Source organism: Bos indicus, chromosome 5 (genome assembly GCF_029378745.1).
Source record: "Bos indicus isolate NIAB-ARS_2022 breed Sahiwal x Tharparkar chromosome 5, NIAB-ARS_B.indTharparkar_mat_pri_1.0, whole genome shotgun sequence".
In the NCBI taxonomy this organism is placed as follows: domain Eukaryota; kingdom Metazoa; phylum Chordata; class Mammalia; order Artiodactyla; family Bovidae; genus Bos; species Bos indicus.
In genome coordinates this window covers 75,990,607-76,000,566 of record NC_091764.1, presented here as the reverse complement: position 1 = coordinate 76,000,566, position 9,960 = coordinate 75,990,607, and the positions used below count along the sequence as shown (strand labels likewise).

The following is a 9,960-nucleotide window of genomic DNA, read 5'->3' as shown; positions in this document are numbered from 1 at the left end:
AGTGCCACGTAGAACACTCTCACTGCCCTAGAAACCCTCTGTGCTCCATTTACCATCCTTCCTTCCCCCAACCACTAACCATTTTGCTATCGCCATAGTCTTGCCTTTTCTAGAATGTCATAAAGTTAGAATCCCACAGTATGTAGCCTTTCCAGGTTGGTTTCTTTCACTTAGTAATATGCATTTAACTTTCCTCCACGTCTTTTCATGGCTTGAGAGCTCATTTCTTTTTGGCACTGAATAATATTCCCTTGTCTGGATGCACCACAATTATCTAACTGTTCACCTACTGAAGGAGGTCTTGGTTGCTTCTAAATTTTGCTAGCTATGAATAAAGCTGCCATAAATATCCAGGTGCAAATATCTGTGTGCACTTAAGTTTTCAGCACTTTTGGGTAAATATTAAGAAGTAAAGTATTGCTGAATCATATGGTATAAGAGTACGTTTAATTTATAAGAAACTGTCTTATAAAAAAGCCATCTTCCGAAGTAACTGTGCCCTTTTGCATTCCCATCAGCCAAGAGAGAAAGCTCTTGTTGCTCACCAGCACTTGGTATTTTCAGCGTTTTGGATTTTGGCCATTTTCGTAGGTGCATAGCAGTGTTTCATTGTTGTTTCAATTTGCAAACCCCTACTAACACATGATGTTGAGTGCCTTTTCATATGCTTGTCTGCCATCTGTACAGCTTTCCTGGAGGTGTCTGTTCAGATATTTTGCTACTTTTTTTTTTCAGTTATGATGTTCATCTTCTTATTTTTTGTATTTTAAGAGTTTTGTATATTTTGGGTAACAGACCTTTATCAAATATGTCTTTTAGCATATTTTCTCCCAGCCCTTGGCTTGTCTTCTCATTCTCTTAACAGTGTCTTTTACACGTTTTCAATTTTAATGAAGCCCAGCTTATCAATGATTTCATCACTTACGTCTTTGATGTTTTATCAAAAAAGTCATCACTGAACTCGAGGTCATCTAAATTTTCTCTTATATTATCTTTTAGGACTTCAGTAGTTTCAGTTTTAAAATGTTTTATTTTTGTGGTCAGTGGAGAGAAATATAGTTGATTTTGACCCTATTTCTAGTTTTGCTAAATTCACACAAATTGTTGAAAGATGTGTGTTAAAGTCTCCTACCATGATTATAGACATCTCTTCCTCCTAGTTTTGCTTGCATTTTTTTAAACCACCTACTCTTTTTCTTTTTTTTAATTAGTTATTTGGCTGCACTGGGTCTTCGTTGCAGCATGTGGGAACTTTAGTTGTGGCATACAAACTCTGCAATATGTGGGATCTTGTTCCCTAACCAGAGATCAAACCCTTGGCCCCCTGCATTGGGAGCACAGAGTCTTAGCCACTGGACCACCAGGGAATTCCTCTTCACTTGGTTAATTATAATCCACTACCAAAGTGGATTCCATGCTCACCTCAGTACTCCATTTATGAGTTCCTTTATTTATTTTTTAAAATTTATTTCTTTGGCTGCACTGTGCAGCATGTGGGATCTCAGTTCCCCCACCAGGGATTGAACCCTGGTCCCTGGCATTTAGAGCACAAAGTCTTAATCCCTGGACCACCAGGCAAATCTAGCATTTGCCCTTATTTAGCGTTGCCTCTCAGCTGCTTGCACTCTAGCAGGAAGGGCTTCATAATTTTTTTTCAAGGGCACATATATGCTTTAAGTTTAAATTTAACAATACACAATTACCTCTAAAATATAAACATATAAAATAAAGCAAAACCAACTAAAACAATAGCAAGATATTCCAGTAGACTCCCCCTTGTACATAGTATTGGCTTTCATTACATCTCACCTTTGATCTGTCTTAGAAACGATGACTTGTACTGAGATTTCATTCAGAAAACTGGTTTCCACTTCGCCTCCAATAGACTGAGTAAAATGAGATTGCCTGCATCAAGTGTTGGGAAGCATGTGGGCCTCTCACAAACCACCAGTTGGAGTAGAAAATGGTCAAGCACGTGGCAGGACTGCTTGGAAATCTACTGAGATTGTACATATGCCAACCCCATGACCAAGCCAGCCGACTCTTGGCTGCGAATCCAACAGAGGTGCATAAACATGTTTATTAGAAGGGCATATGAATATTCATAGCAGTGGTATCTGTAATAGCTCCCAAACAGGAACTACCCAGCTGCCCATTACACAGTATATTTACAAAACAGAACGCTATTCAGTGATGAGACCAGATAATCTACAAATACACTACAGTCTACAAATTTAAATACCTACTAAAAATATGGTGTTGTATCTATCACCTACTACAACTATATGTACCTACTACAACTACTCCAACTGTGGTGTTGGAGAAGACTCTTAAGAGTCCCTTGGGCCACAAGGAGATCAAGCTAGTCAATCCTAAAGGGAATCAGTCCTGAATATTCATTGGGAGGACTGGCACTAAAGTTGAAGCTCCAGTACTTTGGCCACCCGATGCAAAGAACTGGCTCATTGGAAATGACCCGGATGCTGGAAAAGATTGAAGGCAGGAGAAGGGGATGACAGAGGATGAGATGGTTGGATGGCATCACTGACTCAATGGACATGAGTTTGAGCAAGCTCCAGGAGTTGGTAATGGACAGGGAAGCCTGGCGTGCTGCAGTCCATGGGGTCGCAAAGAGTCAGACACGCCTGAGCAACTGAACTGAACTGAACTACACATATATGTACCTACGTGGAAGAACCTCACTTCCACGTGGTGAATGTGGTGAATGAAAGACTCCAGAGACAAAGGAGCACAAGCTGGATGATTCCATTTCTATGAAGAACAAAAATAGATGAAACTAATCTGTGGCTACAGAAGACACAGTTGCCTCTTTTTATGTTATTTTTTTATTTTTAATTGGAGGGTAATTGCTTTACAACATTGTGCTGTTTTCTGCCGTGAATCAGCCATAGGTATACATATGTCCCTCCCTCTTGAACCATCCTCGTCCTATAGATCCCCATCCCACCCCTATAGAGCACTGGGTTGAGCTCCCTGTGTCATACAGCAAATTCCAACTGGTTATCTATTTTACATATGGTTATCTATTTTACCTATGGCGATGTATAGGTTTCAGTGCTACTCATTCAGTTCACCCCACCTTTTCCTTCCCCAGCTGTGCCCACAGCTCTCTATATCTGAATCTCTATTCCTATGCTGCAAATAGATTAATCAGTATCAGTTTTCTAGACTTCATATATATACGTTGCAGTTATTGCTTAGTCATTAAGTCTTGTCTGACTCTGCAGCCCGCCAAGCTCCTCTCTCCACACAATTCTCCAGGCAAGAATACTAGAGTGGGTTGCCGTTTCCTTCTCCAGGGGATCTTTCCTACTCAGGGATCAAACCTACATCTGTTATGTCTCCTGAATTGGCAGGTGGGTTCTTTGTCACTAGCACCACCTGGGAAGCTATATATACATTAATATACTCTATTCTTCTCTTTTCCAAAAGTATGGAATACTTCACGAATTTGCCTGTCATCCTTGCAGAGGGGCTACATTAATCTGCTTTATATTGTTCCAGTTTTTTAGTATATGTGCTGCTGAAGCAAGCACGAGTAGTTGATTGGGCAACGGAAATGGTCAATGTCTTGATCTGGGTGGTGATCCCCCAAGTGGAGACATAGGTCAAAGTCTTTTAAGTGCCCACTTAAGATCTGTGCACCTTATCGTGTTTCATACCTAAGTAAACATTTTTCAGATCAGTTCAGTTCAGTTCAGTCTCTCAGTCGTGTCCAACTCTTTGCAACCCCATAAATCACAGCACGCCAGGCCTCCCTATCCATCACCAACTCCAGAGTTCACTCAGACTCATGTCCATCGAGTCGGTGATGCCATCCAGCCATCTCATCCTCTGTAGTCCCCTTCTCCTCCTGCCCCCAATCCCTCCCAGCATCAGTCTTTTCCAATGAGTCAACTCTTCACATGAGGTGGTCAAACTATTGGAGTTTCAGCTTTCACATCATTCTTTCCAAAGAACACCCAGGGCTGATCTCCTTTAGAATGGACTGGTTGGATGTCCTTGTAGTCCAAGGGACTCTCAAGAGTCTTCTCCAACACCACAGTTCAAAAGCATCAATTCATCAGCACTCAGCTTTCTTCAGAGTCCAACTCTCACATCCATACATGACCACTGAAAAAACCATAGCCTTGACTAGACAGACCTTTGTTGGCAAAGTAATGTCTTTGCTTTTCAATATGCTATCTAGGTTGGTCATAACTTTCCTTCCAAGGAGTAAGCCTCTTTTAATTTCATGGCTGCAGTCACCATCTGCAGTGATTTTGGAGCTCAAAAAAAAAGTCTGACACTGTTTCCACTGTTTCCGCATCTATTTCCAATGAAGTGATGGGACCAGATGCCATGATCTTCGTTTTAAAAAGCTTTAAAAAACGTTTTGAGAAAAAAAAAAAAAACGTTTTGAGGCATATAGTCACTTGACCCAGGACTTGGAGACTGAGTCTGCCATGCACAGGCAGAGCAGGCTTCATGGCTGACACCTTGCTCCATCCCCAGTCACCTCCTGTGACAATATATTTTTTAAAATGTCTAGCATAGTATTCGGAGAAGGCAATAGCACCCCACTCCAGTACTCTTGCCTTGGATGGAGGCAAATTCCATGGATGGAGGACCCTGATGGGCTGCAGTCCATGGGGTCGCTAAGAGTCGGACACAACTGAGCGACTTCACTTTCACTTATCACTTTCATGCATTGGAGAAGGAAATGGCAACCCACTCCAGTGTTCTTGCCTGGAGAATCCCAGGGACGGGGGAGCCTGGTGGGCTGCCGTCTATGGGATCGCACAGAGTTAGACACGACTGAAGCGACTTAGTAGCAGCAGCAGCATAGTATTTGTCACCCCACACAGGCTCTGCCAGAAATCTGCCACTCCTCCATCAAAAGGTACTGTCCAGGCCCCGCCCCGCCCTCGCACCCTCAATCTGGGTGAGCCAGTGACTGTTTTGACCAATGAAGTGTGACAGCAGTGACACTGGCTGCCTTCCAAGGCCAGGTCATAAAGGGCGATGGATTCCTCGGGCTCTCTTTGGACATGCCATGTTGGAAGCTGGCAGCCCCAAGGCCGTGATGCTTAGAGACCATGTGGTAAGCCTGAGGAGCCCCAGCTGTCCAGCCTCTAGCTGCTTTTTGATCTCCACTGATGTCACATGAGCAAAGATGAGAAGCCCAAGTGCAGACTCATGAGCTACAAAAATGGTGGCTGTCTTTTGTTGTAGGCTATCTTTTGGGGTGGACTGACATGTACCAATAGGTAACTGGAACATCTGGTAACTTTATTCCTCAGGGCTTTTCCAGGCCCGCTCTCTGCCACTCATCCAGGCACATCTGGGTACACTCAGTTCCTTATTGCACAAAGGCGTTCTCCTGCCTGTGGTGCAGGAATCTTCTCCCCCTTTCCAGACCCAGCTTCTGCCCTGCCTCCTCCAGGAAGCCTTCCTGTTTGTTTATAAGCAAGCTGATGGTCGGCTTCCCAGGTGGCTCTTGTGGTAAAGAACCCACCTACCAATCCAGAAGACAGACATAAGAAACACAGGTTCGATCCCTGAGTCAGGAAGATCCCCTGGAGGCAGAAATGGCAACCCACTCTAGTATTCTTGCCTGGAGAATCCCATGGACAGAGGAGCCTAGCGGTCTACAGTCATGGGGACACAAAGAGTTGAACATGAGTGAACTGACTTAGCACACTGCAAGCTGATGGTGGGGATGGTGATCATGAGGGTGGCTACACCTGTACAGAGGCAGAGGGTATATGGGAACTATCTGTGCACCAGACTGTGTCTGAGTTCAAATTCCAGAGCTCCCACTTTCCAGCTGGGTGCCCTTGGGGGAGGTACTTAATTGGAGCCTCAGTGTTCTCATCCATAAAATGGGAGTAATAATTGTGGCTTCTTCCCAGCTCTGTCTTGAGGATTAAAGGAATTAATCTATGGAAAGTACTCAGTGTAGCCTGGCAAACAACAAGCATGCTGAAATATTCATCGTCAAAACAACCTTATTTGATAGGTTTTATTTTCCCCATTTTACAGATAAGGAGACTAAGGCACTGAGAGGGGTTTAAATGCAGGCTCCAGAGCCTGTGCCACGCTGCAGGTTCATTTCATCAGGCTACATTTACTGCAGGGGAGTTGGAAAATGAGGCCAAGAAAGGAGGTTCCTGCTCCCCAAAGTATGGTAACAAATGAGAGGCCAAGTAAGAGTTAAACCTGGTTTTCTCATCCACACTGAGGTTGCTCACTCTCCTAAAAGCTTGTAGAAGTCAACAGGTTCCTGCCTGGGGCGGGAAGCTCAGTCTTTGGCCTTACCTGAGCCTAGGGCAATGACCTAGAGCGCCAGGGTGCGATGTCACAGGAGCGGCCAAGAGGAGCTATCCCACGTCCAAGGTCAGGGGCGACAGCCGAGAAAGCAACCCCAGGTCCAGGAGCGGCGGCTGCGTGGGGAGGGCTGGAAGGAGCTACTCCATGTTCAAGGTCAGGAGGGGCGACCTCCTCCAAGGTAAGGAGCAGTGGCTGCAGTTTGCTGGAGCAGCAGTGAAGCGATAACCCACGTCCAAGGGAAGAGAAACCCAAGTAAGACAGTAGGTGTTGCAAGAGGGCATCAGAGGGCAGACACGCTAAAACCATAATCACAGAAAACTAGCCAATCTGATCACACGGACCACAGCCTTGTCTAACTCAATGAAACTAAGCCATGCCATGTGGGGCCACCCAAGACAGCCGGGTCATGGTGGAGAGGTCTGACAGAATGTGGTCCACTGGAGAAGGGAATGGCAAACCACTTCAGTATTCTTGCCTTGAGAATCCCATGAACAGTATGAAAAGGCAAAATAATAAGATACTGAAAGAGGAACTCCCCAGGTCAGTAAGTGCCTAATATGCTACTGGAGATCAGTGGAGAAATAACTCCAGAAAGAATGAAGGGATGGAACCAAAGCAAAAACAATACCCAGTTGTGGATGTGACTGGTGATAGAAGCAAGATCTGATGCTGTAAAGAGCAATATTGCATAGGAACCTGGAATGTTTGGTCCATAAATCAAGGCAAATTGGAAGTGGTCAAACAGGAGATGGCAAGAGTGAACGTAGACATTCTAGGAATCAGCGAACTAAAATGTACTGGAATGGGTGCATTTAACTCAGATGACCATTATATCTACTACTGTGGGCAGGAATCCTTTAGAAGAAATGGAGTCGCCATCATGGTCAACAAAAGAGTCTGAAATGCAGTACTTGGTTGTAATCACAAAAACGACAGAATGATCTCTGTTCGTTTCCAAGGCAAACCATTCAATACCATGGTAATCCAAGCCTATGCCCCAACCAGTAACGCTGAAGAAGCTGAAGTTGAACAGTTCTATGAAGACCTACAAGACCTTTTAGAACTAACACCCAAAAAAGATGTCCTTTTCATTATAGGGGACTGGAATGCAAAAGTAGGAAGTCAAGAAACACCTGGAGTAACAGGCAAATTTGGCCTTGGAGTACGGTATGAAGCAATGCAAAGGTTAATAGAGTTTTGCCAAGGTAATTCACTGGTCATAGCAAACACCCTCTTCCAACAACACAAGAGAAGACACTATACGTGGACATCACCAGATGATCAACACCGAGATCAGATTGATTATATTCTCTGCAGCCAAAGATGGAGAAGCTCTATACAGTCAACAAAAACAAGACCGGGAGCTGACTGGCTCATATCATGAACTCCTTATTGCCAAATTCAGATTTAAACTGAAGTAGGGAAAACCACTAGACCATTCAGGTATGACCTAAATCAAATCCCTTATGATTATACAGTGGAAGTGAGAAATAGATTTAAGGGACTAGATCTGATAGATGGAGTGCCTGATGAACTATGGACGGAGGTTCATGACATTGTACAGGAGACAGGGATCAAGACCATTCCCATGGAAAAGAAATGCAAAAAAGCAAAATGGCTGTCTGAGGAAGCCTTACAAATAGCTGTGAAAAGAAGAGAAGCGAAAAGCAAAGGAGAAAAGGAAAGACATAAGCATCTGAATGCAGAGTTCCAAAGAATAGCAAGGAAAGATAAGAAAGCCTTCCTCAGTGATCAATGCAAAGAAATAGAGGAAAACAACAGAATGGAAAAGAGATCACTTCAAGAAAATTAGAGATAACAAGGGAACATTTCATGCAAAGATGGGCTCCATAAAGGACAGAAATGGTATGGACCTAAAAGAAGCAGAAAATATTAAGAAGAGGTGGCAAGAATACACAGAAGAACTGTACAAAATAGATCTTCACAACCCAGATAATCATGATGGTGTGATCACTCACCTAGAGCCAGACATCCTGGAATTTGAAGTCAAGTGGGCCTTAGAAAGCATCACTACGAACAAAGCTAGTGGAGGTGATGGAATTCCAGTTGAGCTATTCCAAATCCTGAAAGATGATGCTGTGAAAGAGCTGCACTCAATATGGCAGCAAATTTGGAAAACTCAGCAGTGGCCACAGGACTGGAAGAGGTCAGTTTTCATTCCAATCCCAAAGAAAGGCAATGCCAACAAATGCTCAAGCTACCGCACAATTGCACTCATCTCACATGCTAGTAAAGTAATGCTCAAAATTCTCCAAACCAGGCTTTAGCAATACGTGAACCGTGAACTTCCAGATGTTCAAGCTGGATTTAGAAAAGGCAGAGGAGCCAGAGATCAAATTGCCAACATCCTTTGGATCATTGAAAAAGCAAGAGAGTTCCAGAAAAGCATCTATTTCTGCCTTATTGACTATGCCAAAGCCTTTGACTGTGTGGATCACAATAAACCATGGAAAATTCTGAAAGAGATGGGAATACCAGACCACATGACCTACCTCTTGGAAAACCTGTATGCAGGTCAGGAAGCAACAGTTAGAACTGGACATGGAACAACAGACTGGTTCCAAATAGGAAAAGGAGTATATCAAGGCTGTATATTGTCACCCTGCTTATTTAACTTATACACAGAGTACATCATGAGAAACACTGGGCTGGAAGAAGCACAAGCTGGAATTAAGATTGCTGGGAGAAATATCAATAACCTCAGATATGCAGGTATCACCCTTATGGGAGAAAGTGAAGAGGAACTAAAAAGCCTCTTGATGAAAGTGAAAGAGGAGAGTGAAAAAGTTGACTTAAAGCTCAACATTCAGAAAACGAAGATCATGGCATCTGGTCCCATCACTTCATGAGAAATAGATGGGAAAACAGTGGAAACAGTGTCAGACTTTATTTTTGAGGGCTCCAAAATCACTGCAGATGGTGACTGCAGCCATGAAATTAAAAGAGGCTTACTCCTTGGAAGGAAAGTTATGACCAACCTAGACAGCATATTCAAAAGCAGAGACATTACTTTGCCAACAAAGGTCTGTCTAGTCAAGGCTATGGTTTTTCCTGTGGTCATGTATGGATGTGAGAGTTGGACTCTGAAGAAAGCTGATCGCAGAAGAATTGATGCTTTTGAACTGTGGTGTTGGAGAAGACTCTTGAGAGTCCCTTGGACTGCAAGGACATCCAACCAGTCCATCCTAAAGGAGATCAGTCCTGGGTGTTCATTGGATGGACTGATGCTGAAGCTGAAACTCCAATAGTTTGGCCACCTCATGCGAAGAGTTGACTCATTGGAAAAGACCCTGATGCCGAGAGGGATTGGGGGCAGAAGGAGAAGGGGACTACAGAGGATGAGATGGCTGGATGGCATCACCGACTCGATGGACATGAATTCCGGTAAACTCCGGGAGTTGCTGATGGCCAGGGAGGCCTCGCGTGCTGCGATTTATGGAGTCGTAAAGAGTCCTACACGACTGAGCGACTGAACTGACTGACTGACTGAGCCTGGGTTTCCTTGCCTGCTCTGTAGAGTAAGAGGCCCCGCCCCGCTGGGCTGGATCCTGGTTAAGTAAGAGGCCCCGCCCCCTGGGCAGGTTCTTGGAGGAGTAAGAGGCCTCG

General features: G+C 44.1%; 1 non-coding gene across 1 annotated transcript; it reads right to left on the bottom strand.

Annotated features, from left to right (window-relative positions):
- Positions 1–3,448: 3,448 nt before the first annotated feature.
- On the bottom strand, positions 3,449–3,557 carry LOC139183329 (U6 spliceosomal RNA). Its single transcript, XR_011566929.1, has one exon. It is a non-coding gene; the product is annotated as a U6 spliceosomal RNA (small nuclear RNA).
- Between the last annotated feature and the right edge of the window lie 6,403 nt (positions 3,558–9,960).